This window comes from Lepus europaeus, chromosome 21 (assembly GCF_033115175.1).
Source record: "Lepus europaeus isolate LE1 chromosome 21, mLepTim1.pri, whole genome shotgun sequence".
Lineage (NCBI taxonomy): Eukaryota > Metazoa > Chordata > Mammalia > Lagomorpha > Leporidae > Lepus > Lepus europaeus.
In genome coordinates, this window is record NC_084847.1 from 20120358 (window position 1) to 20137465 (window position 17108).

Here is a 17108-nt window from a genome sequence, read left to right on the forward strand (position 1 = left end):
CGAGTCATGGAGTTCAGAGCTGGACACTGCTCTCTGCAGGGGCCCCTCCTCAGCTCTATATCTGCCTCCCCACCTTCGTGTACCCGAGCTCCGCAGAGATGACTGACTCACCACCGCAGAGAACACAGAGGTTGCTTTGGTCCCAGTAGAAAAGCTGTAAAACATGTGAGGCATTTTGAGGAAGGTCACGGGAAATGCTTATTAGGAAAAAAAAAGAACTATACACGATAAACTTATATTTAAAATTTTCATTTATTTTATATAAAAGGCAGCCGCACTCTCTACTTCTCTCTCATATATACTCACACTGAGGGGGGTGAGGGCAGGGGAGAGATCTTCCACCTGCTGGTTCAGTCTCCAGATGCCTGCAACCACTGGAGCTTAACTAGGCTGAAGCTGGAAGCCTGGAACTCAATGTGGATTCCCCATGTGGGTGGCAGGGACCCAAACACTTCAGCTGTCACCTGCTGCCTTCCAGGTGTGTGTCAGCAGGAAGCTGGAATCCGGAACACAGCCAGGACTCAAGACCAAGCATTCCAATATGGGATATGAACATCCCAAATGGCTTTGTAAGCTCTTTGCCAAAAACCCACCCTTAACTTCTTTTTTTTCCTCCTACCCTCGCCCCCTTGCCCCCTTGCCCCCTTGCCCCCTTGCTCCCTCGCTCCCTTCCCCTATTCCTTCCTTCCTTCCTTTCTCTCTGTTTTAAAAGATTTATTTTATTTGAAAGAGTTACAGAGAGAGAGGGAGAGACAAACAGAAAGAATATATATATATTTTTTTTTTTTGACAGGCAGAGTTAGGCAGTGAGAGAGAGAGACAGAGAGTAAGGTCTTCCTTCCATTGGTTCACCCCTCAAATGCCCGCTATGGCTGGTGTGCTGCGCCAATCTGAAGCCAGGAACCAGGTGCTTCCTCCTGTTCTCCCATGGGGGTGCAGGGCCCAAGCACTTGGGCCATCCTCCACTGCCTTCCTGGGCCACAGCAGAGAGCTGGACTGGATGAAGAACAACCGGGACAGAATCCGGTGCCCCGACTGGGACTAGAACCCGGGGTGCTGGCGCTGCAGGTGGAGGATTAGCCTGGTGAGCCGCGGCGCCAGCCCAGAAAACAATATTTATTTCTTCTTGTTTTATTTAAGAAGCCAAGTGACGGGGGTGATAGATAGGTAGATTAATTGATCTTGCATCCCATGGTTTACCTTCCAAATGTCTGCAACAGCCAGGGCTGGGTTCAGGCTGAAGCCAGGAGCTGAGAACTCCATCCAGGTGTTATCCATGTGAGTTTCAGAAACCCAAACACTTGAACCGTCATTTGCTGCCTCTTAGAATGTATTAGCAGGAAGATGGGCCAGAATTGGAGTAGACAGGACTCAAACTGGTACTCCAATATGGGATGCAGGCATCTCAAGCAGTGGGTTAACCTGCTGTACCACAATGCCCTGCTCTCCCTGCCCCTAAACTTTTAATTCCATTTTCCACAAACCTTTTGAAGTACTCTTGTATATCACTGTGTACACAAATGATACAGAGGAGCAGGGTAGTGCAGTGATGGCAGGAAGATGCTCAGGCAAGGCTTCCAAGGGACAAACTATTTCACCCATTCCTCTAGAGTGGAGTTCTTTTAGGGACAGACTCACATTGTCTAGACTGAGCCTGGTTCACAGAGCAAATTTGTACCATTACAAGGAGGGCAGGAAAACCATTGCAATGTTCAGTATTTTCACGTCTAAGCCTTAGGATGCCTTTTGAGGTATGAGGATAGTGATAAAATGGAAAAAAAGTTTGTGAATGTGTGATCCATATAGACTTAATCTGATTTTGGAAGGAGATGATGGCAGGTTCAAATCAGAGCTCTGCCCTCAGCTCTGTGACTGTAGGTGTGTTGGTAAAATTCTCTAGAGGTCCATTTTATTATCTGGGTGATGGAGATAAAAGCACTGCTTTAAACTGATACCTTTAAACAAGTTCTGAGATGGGGGTTTGCAGCAGAGGCTCTAGGAAGATACACTTGTGAGAAAGTGAGAGTTGTAGGACTGAGCTGAGGGATAGGCTGAACTACAATCTGCCTGCAACTAAGGCCTCTGGAGTTAGGGTGGGAACCCCTGGGATGTCTCTTCGGAATTGTCTCAAATTGGGAGAGAGGGGCTGAGCCTTGGAACCCTCACATCAGTCATTGGCAATGCACTGTCCTGGGGTGCCGTAGCTCTCTATCACTGAGGGCAGTTTCTAGGGAGAGTATAGCTGTAAGTACCCAGCAGCTGGCATGCATTGGTTTTGAACGGGGGGTCTGGGCAGGATTCCCTAGGATCTACTCCAGTATCCTTTAGGGTTGTGAGGGATTATGAAATCATTTAGGTGCAGTAGTTAACACGCTGCTTGGGACATTCACATCTCATATGGGAGTGCTTGGGTTTGAGTCCCAGCTCTGCTTCTGAGTCTGGCTTCCTACTAATGTACTGCCTCCCAACAGGTGATGGATCAAGTAGTTAGGTTCCTGCCACCCATGTGGGAGGCCTGCATTGAGTTCCTTATTCCTGGGCACTTGGGGAGTGAACCAGCAGAGAGGAGCTTATTTCTCTCTCTCTCTCTCTCTCTCTCTCTTATACATACACATATACACAAACTAAATAAAGAAAAATGTAAAAAGAAAAGGATCTAGGGGCTGGTTTTGTGGTGTAGGGGGTAAAGCTGCTGCCTGCAATGCTGGCATCCCATATGGGCATTGGTTCATGTCCCAGATGCTCCACTTCTGATCCAGCTCCTGCTTATGCACCTGGGAAAACAGCAGAAGATTTTGCCCAACTGTTTGGGCCCCTGTACCAAGGGGGAGACCTGCATGAAGCACTTGGCTTCTGGCTTTGGCCTGGCCCAGTGCTGTCCATTGTGGCCATCTGGGGAGTGTACCAATGATGGAAGATATCTCTTTCTGTAACTCTTTCAAAAAAGATCTTTTTTTTCTTCAAAAAGTATTGAGTGTAGGAACCAAACACAGCTCTCAGTCCACACTCATCTCAAGCCTCTAAGGCTCCACCGAAAGCAGACAGTCCACTTAATATAGAGCCATAGTGTAACAAGAAAAAACACCACAGTGAAGAAACCAAATATCTCCAACATGCAAAACAACAAATGCAAAAATCGAGGTAACAAGAACAAGGAAGACACTATAATGCCCCCAAATGAAAAAGACCCCAATGCAAGATTATGAAGATGATGAGATCGAAGAAATGTAAGAAGCGGATCTCAAAAAATTGATAAGAACATTAAGAAGTTCTCAAAAACAAATTCTTGAACTACAGAAATCCTTAATGGACAAGATAGAAAATCTCTCTCGTGAAAATGAAATATTAAGGAGGAATCAAAATGAAATGAAACAACTAGTGGAACAAGAAACTGAGATAGTGACGAGAAATCATAATGAAATGAAGAATTCAATAGATCAAATGACAAACACATTAGAGAGACTTAAAAACAGAATGGGCGAAGCAGAAGAGAGAATATCGGACTTAGAAGACAGAGAACAGGAAAGGAAACAGGCAAACCAAAGAAAAGAAGAGGAAATTAGAAATCTAAAAAATATTGTCGGGAATCTACAGGATACTATTAAAAAACCCAACATTCGAGTTCTAGGAGTTCCTGAAGGCATGGAGAGGGAGAAAGGATTAGAAGGCATTTTCAGTGAGATACTAGCAGAAAATTTCCCAGGTTTGGAGAAGGACAGAGGCATCTTAGTACAGGAAGCTTATAGAACCCCTAATAAACATGACCAAAAGAGATCCTCACCACGACATGTTGTAATCAAACTCACCACAGTGAAACACAAAGAAAAGATCCTAAAATGTGCAAGAGAGAAACGTCAGATTACTCTTAGAGGATCTCCAATTAGACTCACAGCAGACTTCTCATCAGAAACCCTACAAGCTAGAAGGGAATGGCGAGACATAGCCCAGGTACTAAGAGTGTAGGCCGGCGCCATGGCTTAACAGGCTAATCCTCCGCCTTGCGGCGCCGGCACATCGGGTTCTAGTCCCGGTTGGGGCACCGGATCCTATCCCGGTTGCCCCTCTTCCAGGCCAGCTCTCTGCTATGGCCCGGGAAGGCAGTGGAGGATGGCCCAAGTGCTTGGGCCCTGCACCCGCATGGGAGACCAGGAGAAGCACCTGGCTCCTGGCTTTGGATCAGCGAGATGCGCCGGCCGCAGCGGCCATTGGAGGGTGAACCAACAGAAAAGGAAGACCTTTCTCTCTGTCTCTCTCTCTCACTGTCCACTCTGCCTGTCAAAAAAAAAAAAAAAGTATTGAGTGTAGTGTCAACTATTCCACAAGACATGTACAAATATCAGTTCCTTTCCTTCCTCCTAGAGAAATATTTCTCAATGATGTTGAAAGAGTGTGTGGATGTTTTCCGTGTTCCCTCCCACTGAAAACAGTGGCCCAAACCCCTGCACCCACCAGATAACCCTTTGCCTTGGGCAGTACAAAACAAACCCTAGCAAAGACTTGGCCTCTCATTTCCTTCCTCAGTCACCACAGAACGGAACCCTCTTGATGGGCAAGTAACTTGGGGAGGGTTTACTCTTACGTCAGCCACATTCTGCCACCTCCCCATCGTTCACAGATGGGGTTTGGAGACTTTCTCAACCCTGAGACAATGCATTTTATGAAGTGTTGCCAGGCAGATGAAGCTGGTGAGGAAGAACACTTACAGGATATGACTAAGGTCATTCATTAGACAGTGATTTTTTTTTTAATTGGCTTTAGTATCAGAGGGTTACTTTTTCTTGACTTTGAACTCAGACTTCCAGGGATCTGTGCTTGTCAGAAACCGTGTCCATTTACTCCCCAGATCAAATTTGCTCGGAAGGATCTTCCATTCCTATTTCTTGCTTTTATTTCTCTTCTTATAGCACCAAGCAGGGCCCAGAACAGGGCATGGGCAGATCTGGACAGAGCAATCACAGGGTACCTACAGTCACTGGAGTGCTTTTTTGGTAGGTGGAATCATGTGGGGAGGGATGAAGGATCTGGGTGCCCGAGTCTCCAGGTCAGCAAGCAAAGTAGCTGAAGAAGAATCATCAGAAAAGCAAAAGCTTTTAATTGGAGGAGTCCACGCAGGGATTTAAAGTTTTGTGGTTGGAATGTAAATAAAAGAATCTCAAGATAAAGAAAGACAGTTTAATTTGTGTGTTGTTTTTTTTTTTATTTGACAGAGTTAGACAGTGAGAGAAAGACAGAGAGTAAGGTCTTCCTTCCGTTGGTTCACCCCTCAAATGCCTGCTATGGCCAGCGCGCTGTGCTGATCGAAAGCTGGGAGCCAGGTGTTTCCTCCTGGTCTCCCATGCGGGTGCAGGGCCCAAGCACTTGGGCCATCCTCCACTGCCCTCCCGGGCCACAGCAGAGAGCTGGGCTGGAAGAGGAGCAACCAGGACTAGAACCTGGCGCCCATGACAGTTTAATTTTTAAGTATACAGTTATGTTTTATAAAGCACCTAGAGCAAGGGCATAGCATGGTCTCAGAAATGGCCCACAGTCGGGAAATCCAGGCAGAAGCTTTTCTCTCTTGCTCACTTCTCTTTCTGTGTACACACTTCAGTGGTGGGTTTTAAAATATGCCCTTCTGGGCCGGCGCCGTGGCTTAACAGGCTAATCCTCCACCTTGCGGCGCCGGCACACCAGGTTCTAGTCCTGGTTGGGGCGCCAGATTCTGTCCTGGTTGCCCCTCTTCCAGGCCAGCTCTCTGCTATGGCCCGGGAAGGCAGTGGAGGATGGCCCAAGTGCTTGGGCCCTGCACCCGCATGGGAGACCAGGAGAAGCACCTGGCTCCAGGCTTCGGATCAGCGAGATGTGCCGGCCGCAGCGGCCATTGGAGGGTGAACCAACGGCAAAAAGGAAGACCTTTCTCTCTGTCTCTCTCTCTCACTATCCACTCTGCCTGTAAAAAAAAAAGAAAGAAAAGAAAGAAAAAAAAATGCCCTTCTGGGGCTGATGTTGCAGTGTAGTGGGTTAAGGGGCTGGGTTGTACCCAGGCTGCTCCACTCCCAGTCCAGCTCCCTGCTAATGCACCTGGGAAAGCAGTGGAGCATGGCCCAATGCTGGGCTCCTGCCACCCACATGGTAGACACAGATGAAGCCTTTGGCTCCTGGCTTCAGTCTGGCCCAGTCCTATACATTGAGGCCATTTTGAAGAGTGAACCAGCAGATGGAAGATCTCTCTCTCTGTCTCTCTGTAACTCTACCTTTCAAATAAATAAGTAAATCTTTTTAAAAAAGTCCTCCTGGTCAGCGCCGTGGCTTAACAGGCTAATCCTCCGCCTTGTGGCGCCGGCACACCGGGTTCTAGTTCCGGTCGGGGCGCCGGATTCTATCCCGGTCGCCCCTCTTCCAGGCCAGCTCTCTGCTATGGCCTGGGAAGGCAGTGGAGGATGGCCCAAGTCCTTGGGCCCTGCACCCACATGGGAGACCAGGAGAAGCACCTGGCTCCTGGCTTCGGATCAGCGCGATGAGCCGGCCACAGCGGCCATTGGAGGGTGAACCAACGGCAAAAAGGAAGACCTTTCTCTCTGCTTTCTCTCTGTCTCTCTCTCACTATCCACTCTGCCTGTCCAAAAAAAAAAAAAGTCCTCCTTTTTAAAATTTATATGGGTGATGTTGAACATCTTCTCATTTGATCATTGTCTTTTTTCTGCTGGTCTAGGGTCTTTTTACTTGTTGAACTTTTTATTAACCCTTTTAACATAATGTAAATCAAAACAGTTATCTCAAAAAATAAATAAACCATTAAGTTAATAAGAAGTAAAAGAATTTTTCCTCAAATTCTTTGGCCATTCTTTCCTCCAAAGGTGGTCTAATTCCCTTCTCACTGAGTGTGGGTGGGACTTCCTGACTCGATTTTAATGAATAGAATGTTGCAAAGTGACCGTCTGTGACTCCTCAGATGAGAGCATGACAGATGTGTGGGGCCCTTTCTGTTCCCATTCTTGGATCACTTGCTTTAGTGGAAGCCATGACACCAGGATAGTTCGGCAGCCCTGAGGCCTCCTGCTAGCAGCATGTGACTGAGCCATCTTGGAAATGGATGGCATGGCCCCCATCACAGGTGACTGTGGTTCCATCTAACAGCCTGACCCCAGCCTCCTGAGACCCTTGCACTAGAACCATGCAGCTGTTCCCTCTCCCAAGTCTCAAGCCCCCAAAACTAAGAGATAATATATTGTTGTGTAATTTACTAAGTTTCTTGCAAACGTTTCACAACGGCTAACTAGTATATTATAAAAAATAATCCATGCTGATAAGGAGACATGATAGAAACAGGAATCACTAAATCAGGACCTGACAGGTATACATCTCCAGCTCCAAACTAGTCAGGAGCAAGGTTCAGACTCTAACTGCAAAAGATCCCCTAGTGTTTTCTGTTCTGGGCTTCCCCAACCTCCTGACCTGGTCCTCCTGACCAGGACAGCCCCAGCAGCACTGACAGTGATCTTCCTGGGGGTGGCAATAGTGAGCAACACCACCATTCTGAGCGTGCCCTGTGCAAAAGAAGAAACTGTGTGCAGAACGTTAAGTGGGGTGCAAATGGAAGTGTCCTGTGCCACAGGGGGAAGAGCCAGAACTCTTGACTAGGTGCATGTCCAAGTTCCATGTGCTGAAAGGGAGCCTTCACGCCTCGCCAACAGATAAAATCTCCGGCCTAGCTCCCCCTCATTGAGTCAGGTGTTGGACTCTCGGAATTCCATCTTCCTTGCGCTCCATCAGAAACCCTCAGTAAACCTTGTCTGGGTTACATGTCAGCCTCTTGTCCGTTTCTGTTTGCAAGTGAACCAAAGAACTTCGAGTCAGTGACAACAGCTCTTCTTCACTCAGCGAGCTGTCACCAGAGACGCGAATCTGGGTCTTATTTCTCTTAGTGGACACCAGGGCTCCATCTGCTTGGGTGTCACTGAATACAATAGCCTGACGAAGGAGCTGCACAGTGAAAAGCTTTATTTACTGAGACCAGTAAGGAGACAGTGGGAACGTAGAGTTCAGTCAAGAAGCTGCCTCCTGAGAAGCAGTCTGCCAGGGCTTTTACAGCGAGGGTTAAGGGAGTGTGTAGGACGTAAATCTTCATACTTTGTAGGTAGGAAAATCTGACTCAGAGTGGTCTGCAGCTTACGTTCGTTGACTAGTGGTCTGGTCCCCTCTGAGTACAACCTTGCAACATATGCCCTTCTGGAAGCTTTTCTGAAATGCAAGCTCAGATGAGTAGCTGCTGTGGGTTCTCTGCCCCTGTCCCCGTGCCCACCTCTTGCCTAGATCCTATATCCTTGCATACATTTCCAATTTACGAGATGCTGATGTACACAACTTGAGTTAAGCACTCAGATGTGAACTATGCCACCAGCATATATTTGCATGGGTCTTTCTATTGTAAACATGTATAGATGAGGTGTTCTAGTGAGGAGTACCTCTGAAACCCCAAGGTAAATCCTACATTGGAACAGGACTTTATTTGGCCACCAGGATGTCTCCTAAGGAAATTGGAGCTTGCTTTGGTTATAATATAATGGTGCCAAAGCCTTATAGGAAACATAAATATGTGCCTGGCTTTTACTGTATGTTTTCAAAGACTGGTGCATAATTCATGTTTTGACAGCTAACCCCCTGAATGCCTGGCTGCTTTAAAGTTGCTGAAGATTTCCCTACATTTTCTTCTGATAACTACAATAAATTTTTTTTCAGAAATCCTCCATATCCTTTATGTCTGGGAAAAAAAACTTAAATTCACTTACCTTTCCTAGAAATAAATCTGCTAGAATTTAATTAGCAGAATTTTGGATTTAATATTTACTGGTCCATTTTTTCCTTACAATTGTATCAACTTAATTGTTAATCCCAGTTTATGTTATATTGTAAGTCTTCAGATTTTCCTGGGACATTTGGATTGAGCTGCTAATATTAATTTAGAAGTACTTGGTATGAACTTTTTTTAAAAGATTTATTTATTTATTTGAAAGTCAGAGTTACACACAAAGAGAAGGAGAGGCAGAGAGAGAGAGAGAGAGAGAGAGAGAGAGAGAGAGAGAGAGAGGTCTTCCATCCTCTGATTCATTCCCCAATTGGCTGCAACGGCTGGAGCTGAGCCAATCCGAAGGCAGGAGTCAGGAGCTTCCTCTGGGTCTCCAATGCAGGTGTAGGGGCCCATGGACTTGGGCCATCTTGTACTGCTTTCCCAGGCCATGGCAGAGAGCTGGATCAGAAGCAGAGCAGCCGGGATTTGAACCTGCGCTCATATGGGATGCCAGCACTGCAGGCGGCAGCCTTACTCACTATACCACAGCATCAGCCCTGGTATGAACATTTTTGGACTGTTTTGAGTCATATTATCACATTTCTAGAATATTCCATACTTCCAGATTATTGTACCAATTGATACTTCCATAGCGAGTTTATAGGAAGGCTGTTTAATGGGAGGACTTACGTAGTTCTACCCTGAGTTATCTTCTAGTTTAACAAACCTTGACAGTTACAGATTTTCAGGCCATTTAGTGTCATTGTATATTCATATTTATTCATGTTTCTTCTTACCTAAATTTCCTATTTGTGATCTTTGCTTTTTCTCCCCATCTAGAATTATAATGTTTCTTGATGATTTTTAGAAGCTCTTTACATTGTAAAAATACTAAACCTATTTATTTCATATTGAATGTAGCCTTCAAGGATTCATTTTATAAGTCTCTGACATAGTTTATATAATATAGATATATCAATCAATGTTCTTCAAAGAAATAGAACCAGTAAGGTATCTATTTTTGAAACTTTTAATTCCTTTCCCATGAACTTTTTGAAGATATTGTGTGTGTGCACGTGTGTGTGTGTGCACACACGTGCCATGCACCAGGAACTCTGATGTCCCAGGTCAACAAGGAAGGGAGCAAATGCACTCGTCCTTCACTTTTTGCTCTCTCTGGACCCTCAATGACTTGGCTGCTCACACATGTTGGTGAGTGTAGATCTTCTTTACTCAGTCTGCTGATTCACATGTTCATCTCTTCCGGAAGTATCTTTACACACACACACCCCAGAAACAAGGTTTTACCAGATATGTGGCGTCCCTTCACCCGGTAAAACTGAATGTGAAATTAACCATCACGGTGGGAAACTCACAAGTAGGAAGGACTCCATATCTTGTCTGTGATGAGTCTGTCAGCTCTCCCTCTGATTTTATGCAGAGACTGGGTAGAAATTCTAATTCAGTTCGTGTTGTAGAATGAACTTGCAGTTTGGATTAAATCTCTAGCTCTACCCTTTTCCATTCTGAGTAACAACAGCTCTCTGAGTCCTGGTTTTCTTAGATGCAAACTACAGACTATGCTACTGGCTGCAATGCAAGATTATTGTACAGCTGACATTACCTGAACCATGTGAAAATACTTTATGAATGATAACGCTGGTGTAGATAACTTCCTCTGAGTCTAATTGTGATGGTCAGTTCTGAGATTTGCTCTCAGCTGCCAGGATTCATGAAACATTTGATTCGGATGAGGGGTAAATAAATAGATAAATAGTTCTGAAAATGAGTAGGAATTTCAGTAATCTCTCCATGGGCAGTGATGGAAAAGGCACTCTCATTTCTATAAAAATGGTAATCTTATATGGTTAAAGAAAATGATGATAGTTTGAGGACTTAAGCAGTGTTCTGGACCTGTTCCAGCAGGGCAAAAGTGGTCAGTGCTGGTGGGCAGAAGTATTACTTTCAGAACGGGGCCATCAAAGTAGGAGGTAACTTTCTCTGAAGGGAGGAGAGAACTTCCACTTTGACTATGGCCTTGTCGGAATAGGATTGAAGTTGGCGAACCCTAAAGGCTTCCATAGCCTCGGCAACTCATGGCTAGAGCCTAGGGAGATTACTGATGCCATAAACAAGAGTGTTAAATTGTTAAATCAACATCAGGAGTCACTGTGTACTTGCGTCCCATGTGGGACCTGTCCTTAATAGGTTGTCAAAGGTGAAGTAATGATACAGCTAGTACTGAAACAGTATTTTTACACTTTGTGGTTATGTGTGGGTGCAAACTGATGAAAGCTTTGCTTAGTATATACTGAAGCGATCTTCTGTATATAAAGATAATTGAAAATGAAAAAAAAAAACAACAAAAACCCTTGGTTTTAAATTGGAAATTACATAGAAAAATAATCAATCTTTTTTTAAAAAAAATAATATCTTGCAGAATTTTGGTCATTAATGTGATGTACACTGTTATTTAATGCTATAACTAGTACTCCAACAGTATTTTTTCACTTTGTGTTGCTATGGGAGGACAAACTGTTGAAATCTATATATATATACTAAACTGATTTTCTATATATAAAGAGAATTGAAAATGAATCTTGATGGGAATGGAAGGGGAGAGCGAGTGGGAGGGGGGAGGGTTGCGGGTGGGGGGGAAGTGTGAGGGGGGGAAGCCTTTGTAATCCATGAGCTGTACTTTGGAAATTTATATTCACTAAATAAAAAAAAAAAAAGAAGTATTACTTTCAGGGTTTGTTTGGTGTAGTAGTTAAGATGCTACACACACACACACTCACACACCTCCTACAGAAGAGTTCCTGAGTTCAAGCCCTGCCTCCACTTCCAATTCCAGTTTCCTGCTAATGCGCACCCTGGAAGGCAGCAGGTGATGGCTCAAGTAACTGGGTCCCTGCTACCCACATGGGGGACTGAAATCCAGGCTCTGTGCTCCGGGCTTTGGCCTGGCCCAGCCCTGGGTGTTGCAGGCATTTGGAGAATGAACCGGTGATGGAAGATCTCTCCATCTCTCTCTCTCTCTCTTTCTCTGCACTTCAATAAAAATGAAAATAAATAAAAACTAAAAACAAATCATTTTCACTTCACAGACAACACTAACCCGTCAGTAATCAAGCTTATAGCTGTGTTATTACTAATGTCCCAAGAGAATCCTCCTTGGTGGGGTTTAGTGTGGCTTCTGTTTTATTCCTATGTAACATTTTAGAGGAAAACCAATTGCTGATCAATGGAACATAAAACCCTTGAGTCAGCATGGATGAGTGGAAATGGTCACCAGTTATAGTCAAGAAGCTTTAGAACATAACATGTACCCTTTAAAATAGTATTTTAGCTCATCAATTTAACCTTTCTAAGTCATAGTTTTCTAACCTTTCCTAGTACCTTGTACATGTATTGTGCTCACTGATGAGATAGTGTGTGAAAGCTCTGTGTGAGCTATAACCATATTACCAATGTAACCAGTAAAGGTAACTGTAGATAAAATGGACATGTTAGCTAAGAAGATAATGGCAGAACTAGGTTGTCATGTTGAACTGTTGTCCAAATATGCTGACTGACAGCCGTTTGGGAGAATGAGAGAGTTGCTGTCTGTACAGTAAGCCCTTGTGCCAAATTTGCTCCTGTAATTTATGCATATTTTCACTAGGTGGTGGCAGTGGGCCGTGTTCTTTTTTTTTTTAACTTTTATTTAATAAATCTAAATTTTGAAAGTGCAACTTTTGGATTGTAGCAGTTTTCCCCCCATAACCACCCTCCCACCCACAAACCATCCCATATACGACTTCCTCTCTTATCCCATTCTTCATTAAGATTCATTTTTAATTATCTTTATATACAGAAGATCAACTTAGTATATACTAAGTAAAGATTTCAACAGTTTGTACCCACACAGATACACAAAGTATAAAGCACTGTTTGAGTACTAGTTTTACCATTAATTCACATAGTACAACACATTAAGGACAGAGGTCTTACATGGGGAGTAAGTGCACATTGACTCCTGTTGTTGATTTAACAATTGACACTCTTATTTATGACATCAGTAATCATGCGAGGCTATTGTCATGAGCTGCCAAGGCTATGGAAGCCTCTTGAGTTCATAAACTCCAACTTTATTTAGACAAGGCCATAATCAAAGTGGAGTTTTTCTCCTCCCTTCAGAGAAAGGTACCTCCTTCTTTTTTTTTTTTTTTTTTTTTTTTTAGAGTTTTGAACATTTTCTTTCTTTCTTTCTTTTTTTTTTTTTTTTTTTGACAGGCAGAGTGGACAGAGAGAGAGACAGAGATAAAGGTCTTCCTTTGCTGTTGGTTCACCCTCCAATGGCCGGCGCGGCCGGCGGTGCACCGCGCTGATCCGAAGCCAGGAGCCAGGTATTTCTCCTGGCCTCCCATGCGGGTGCAGGGCCCAAGGACTTGGGCCATCCTCCACTGCACTCCCTGGCCAGCAGAGAGCTGGCCTGGAAGAGGGGCAACTGGGACAGAATCCGGCGCCCCGACTGGGACTAGAATCCAGTGTGCTGGTGCCGCAGGCGGAGGATTAGCCTAGTGAGCCGCAGCGCCGGCCAGTACCTCCTTCTTTGATGGGCCGTGTTCCTTTAATCTGAGTAGTAGGAAGCCTCCATAGAGAAACTAACTGTGCACCTCTCTATGACTCCTAAGTCAGCATCCAGGCCTCCCAGGCCTCACTCAGCCTCCCCAAAGCCTTCGGCAGCCCCCTTCTCAGGCTGCTCTTTCCTCCGCTGCCCTCCACTACTGAGGCTTTTCCCTCCCGTTGCCTCAAACTTCCTTGCACAGTCAGCAGGTCCTCGAAGCTCTCACTGTCTGTCTTCCCTTCCTCAATCTCTTTTCAGAGATCACAGGATCAAAGCTTCCAGGAGAGAGAAAAATAGAACACTGTGTACGCAGAACATTTCTACCCCCCTGTCCCAGCGATATCAGAAGCTTCATTTCTTCTGTTTTGCCCACTGCAAGAGAATTTGCTTCCTTACTTGACTTGCTTCGGTCTCTCTTCCCTACTCCAATCACTTTTTCCAATGAATTCAGTATTCAGAGAAGAGGCTGCATATAGTTTATGTATGGTATACTTCTATGACAGTTTCTTTTTCTTTTTTTGACAGGCAGAGTGGACAGTGAAAGAGAGAGACAGAGAGAAAGGTCTTCCTTTTTGCCGCTGGTTCACCCTCCAATGGCCGCTGCGGCCAGCGCATCGCGCTGATCTGAAGCCAGGAGCCAGGTGCTTCTCCTGGTCTCCCATATGGATGCAGGGCCCAAGGAGTTGGGCCATCCTCCACTGCACTCCCGGGCCACAGCAGAGAGCTGGCCTGGAAGAGGGGCAACCGGGATAGAATCCGGCACCCCAACCGGGACCAGAACCCGGTGTGCCGGCGCTGCAAGGCAGAGGATTAGCCTGTTAAGCCACAGCGCCGGCCTATGACAGTTTCTTTGACTATAGACTTTCCTTATTTAGAAATACATTTCATAAAGGATTACAACTGCTTTAGGGACATCTATAGCCCAACTGAGCATATGCTTTATGTAATTTCTCTACCGTGATTAGGTGTGGACACACGGGTCAGGAAACTGAAACGTATTAAAAAGGAGAAGCTTAAGGGTGGATGTTGTGGCACAGTGGGTTAAGCCACCACTTGGAATGCCCACATCCCATATCAGAGTGCTGGTTCAAGTCCCAGCTACTGTGCTTCCAACACAGATTCCTGATAGTGCACCTGGGATGCAGCAGATGATGGCTTACGTGTTTGAGTCCATGCCACCCATGTGGGAGACTCAGATGGAGCTGCTGGCTTTGGCCTGGCACAGCCCTGGCTGTTGTGGTCATGTGGGGAATGAACTGGTAGATGGAAGATTCTTTCTCTCTCTCTCTCTTCCTGGTACTCTCTCTCTCTCTCTCCCTTTGCCCCCTCTTCTCTCTCTCTCTCTCTCTCTCTCTCTCTCTCCATCACTCTGCCTTTGAAATAAATAAATTTAAAAAAAGAAGCTTATTCTTTTCCCACATGAAAGAAGTCTGGAGGCTGACTCTCATTATGGAAAGGCATTTTTCTGATTGGCCGAGCTCCTTCTATCTTTCTAATAAATAAGAGCTATCCCAGTAGTGTGGCTTTTATCACCAAGGCCACCTCATGGTCAGAGACACCTGCTAGATCTCTGTGCATCATGCCTGCATTTTAGGCAGCAGGAGGTGGAAAGGGGGAAGGCACAGAAAGCAGAGCTCTCCACTCAAGTTGCTTCTTTTAAGCAAGATTCTCAAAAGTCTGACCCAGGGCTCTCATTTACAGTTTACTGGCTAGAATGCAATCATAAGACCAAGTGTAGCCTCAAGGGAGCTGGGGCAGGGTTCCCCTCTTATGAATGTGTTGCAACAAATAAAATCAAGAATGGGTACTTTCTGGCAAGTTTTATACCTCATCCAGTTTTATACCTCATCCATTGACTTACTTTTTTTGAATACTGTGTAACTTTTAAAAAATAATTTATAAAAATTTTAATTGACAGGTAATAACCTACACTTTCAGAGTTAAGTCAGCCTCTCTGTCATCTTGCCTAGCTGGCTCTATTTGACTTTCTTCTTCAACTTGTCTCCCTCAATTCTTTCCCAGGTGGAGGAGGGAGTTGTCTGATTATCAGAGCTTAGGTCGCGTTGACTGGTGGATAAGCTCACTGCACCTCAAACTGCCAATGCACGGTTGAAATACTCTCCTTCTTCCTGACTTCATGCAGTTGGAAAGAGAAGCTGATTCATGGGTCTGACCCCTCCTCATTTCTTTCATATTCTTACTTTACACATAGGTAGAGAATGGACAAAATTGCTCAAGGAGAAATGGAGAAAAGAATAATGTTTAGAAAAGGCTGAGGAAGATCATATATAAAGGTAGGAAAGATGGAGAAGTATCAGTCTTCCCCAATCTAGTATATAAAATCAATAATTCAGGATTTAAAAAGATATTTTTGATAGGGAGAGAGAGAGCTCGCTTGCTCCCATTCACTGGTTAGTCCCCAAACACCTGTAACAGCTGGGTCTAGGCTGAGGTCACAATGAGGTTCAGGGAACTCCACCCGGGTCTCCCACATGGGTGGCAGGAACTCCACCACATATTGCTCCACAGGGTCTGTCTTAGCAGGAACCTGGAGTCAGGAATTGGAGGTGGATATTGAACCCAGGCATTCTGTTTTGGGATTTTACATAGCTTTATAGACTTTGAATCACATTTATTTCTTTTTTAGTGTAGATTAGATAATCAAAATTTTTTAAGATTTGTTTTTTATTTATTTGAAAGGCAGAGTTAGAGAGAGAGTGAGAGAGAGAAAGAGATACAGAGAAATCTCTCATCTGCTGGTTCACTCTCCAAATGGCTACACAATGTCCAGGGCTGTGCCAGGCCAAAATCAGGAGCCTGGAGCTTCTTCCAGGTCTCTCAAATGGGTGCAGGGGCCCAAGGACTTGGGCCATCTTCTGCTGTTTTCCCAGGTGCATTAGCAGGGAGCTGGGTCAGAAGTGGGGCATCTAGGACTTGAACCAGTGCCCATGTGAGATGCTGGTGCCACAGGCAGTGGCTTTACCTGCTATGCCACAACCCCAGCCTCTCTCCCCTTTTAATGGATTTTAATTTTAATTTTTATCAGGTTCAATATAGTTCGTAGATACAATTCTAAGAACATAATTATATTCCCTTCCTCTCTTCCTCCTACCCTCCCTTCCTCTCCCTTTCTTTCTTCTTCTTCTTCTTCTTTTTTTTTTTTTTTTTTTTTTAGTTTTTGAGATAACATCTTTTAAATTCGTGGTTTTCTTAACTAGTACCACTAGGCTAAACACCTGCCCTAAAATTTAGGGTTTTTGAAGTTTGCCATAGGGCATAATGGAATCTGAGTAATGGCTTTTTGGAATGCAATAGGATAAGATAAAAATGGCTGACAAAGGTCAAAGTTTGCAAACCCTCTCTCCACCACTCCTATTATTCTGTCCATTGGGTGATTACCGTGCTATTTTGGGTGGAATACACAGTGAGCTCAGGAAGTCGTTGTGACTTGGGTAGGCATGAAGTAGCCATGATAGCCTTCTTGTGGTATAAGATGTTACCTGTCTTCTATGTCCTGGAATTCAATCTTTAAAGATTCTCTTGGCCATTAATTGTCTTCTTTTATGCTGTTCTGGGATTCCGGTGATGTGGATAACATGTGTGTTGTGGTTTGGAGATGAGTTTGGATGTTGAATGGTAAAAGCTGGGTCTCCAAAGCCTGATGTTAATTGTTAAAGGATTCAGGGTGGAAACTGAGTGCAGTTATGTCCCTCTGGCAAGTGATTGGATTGC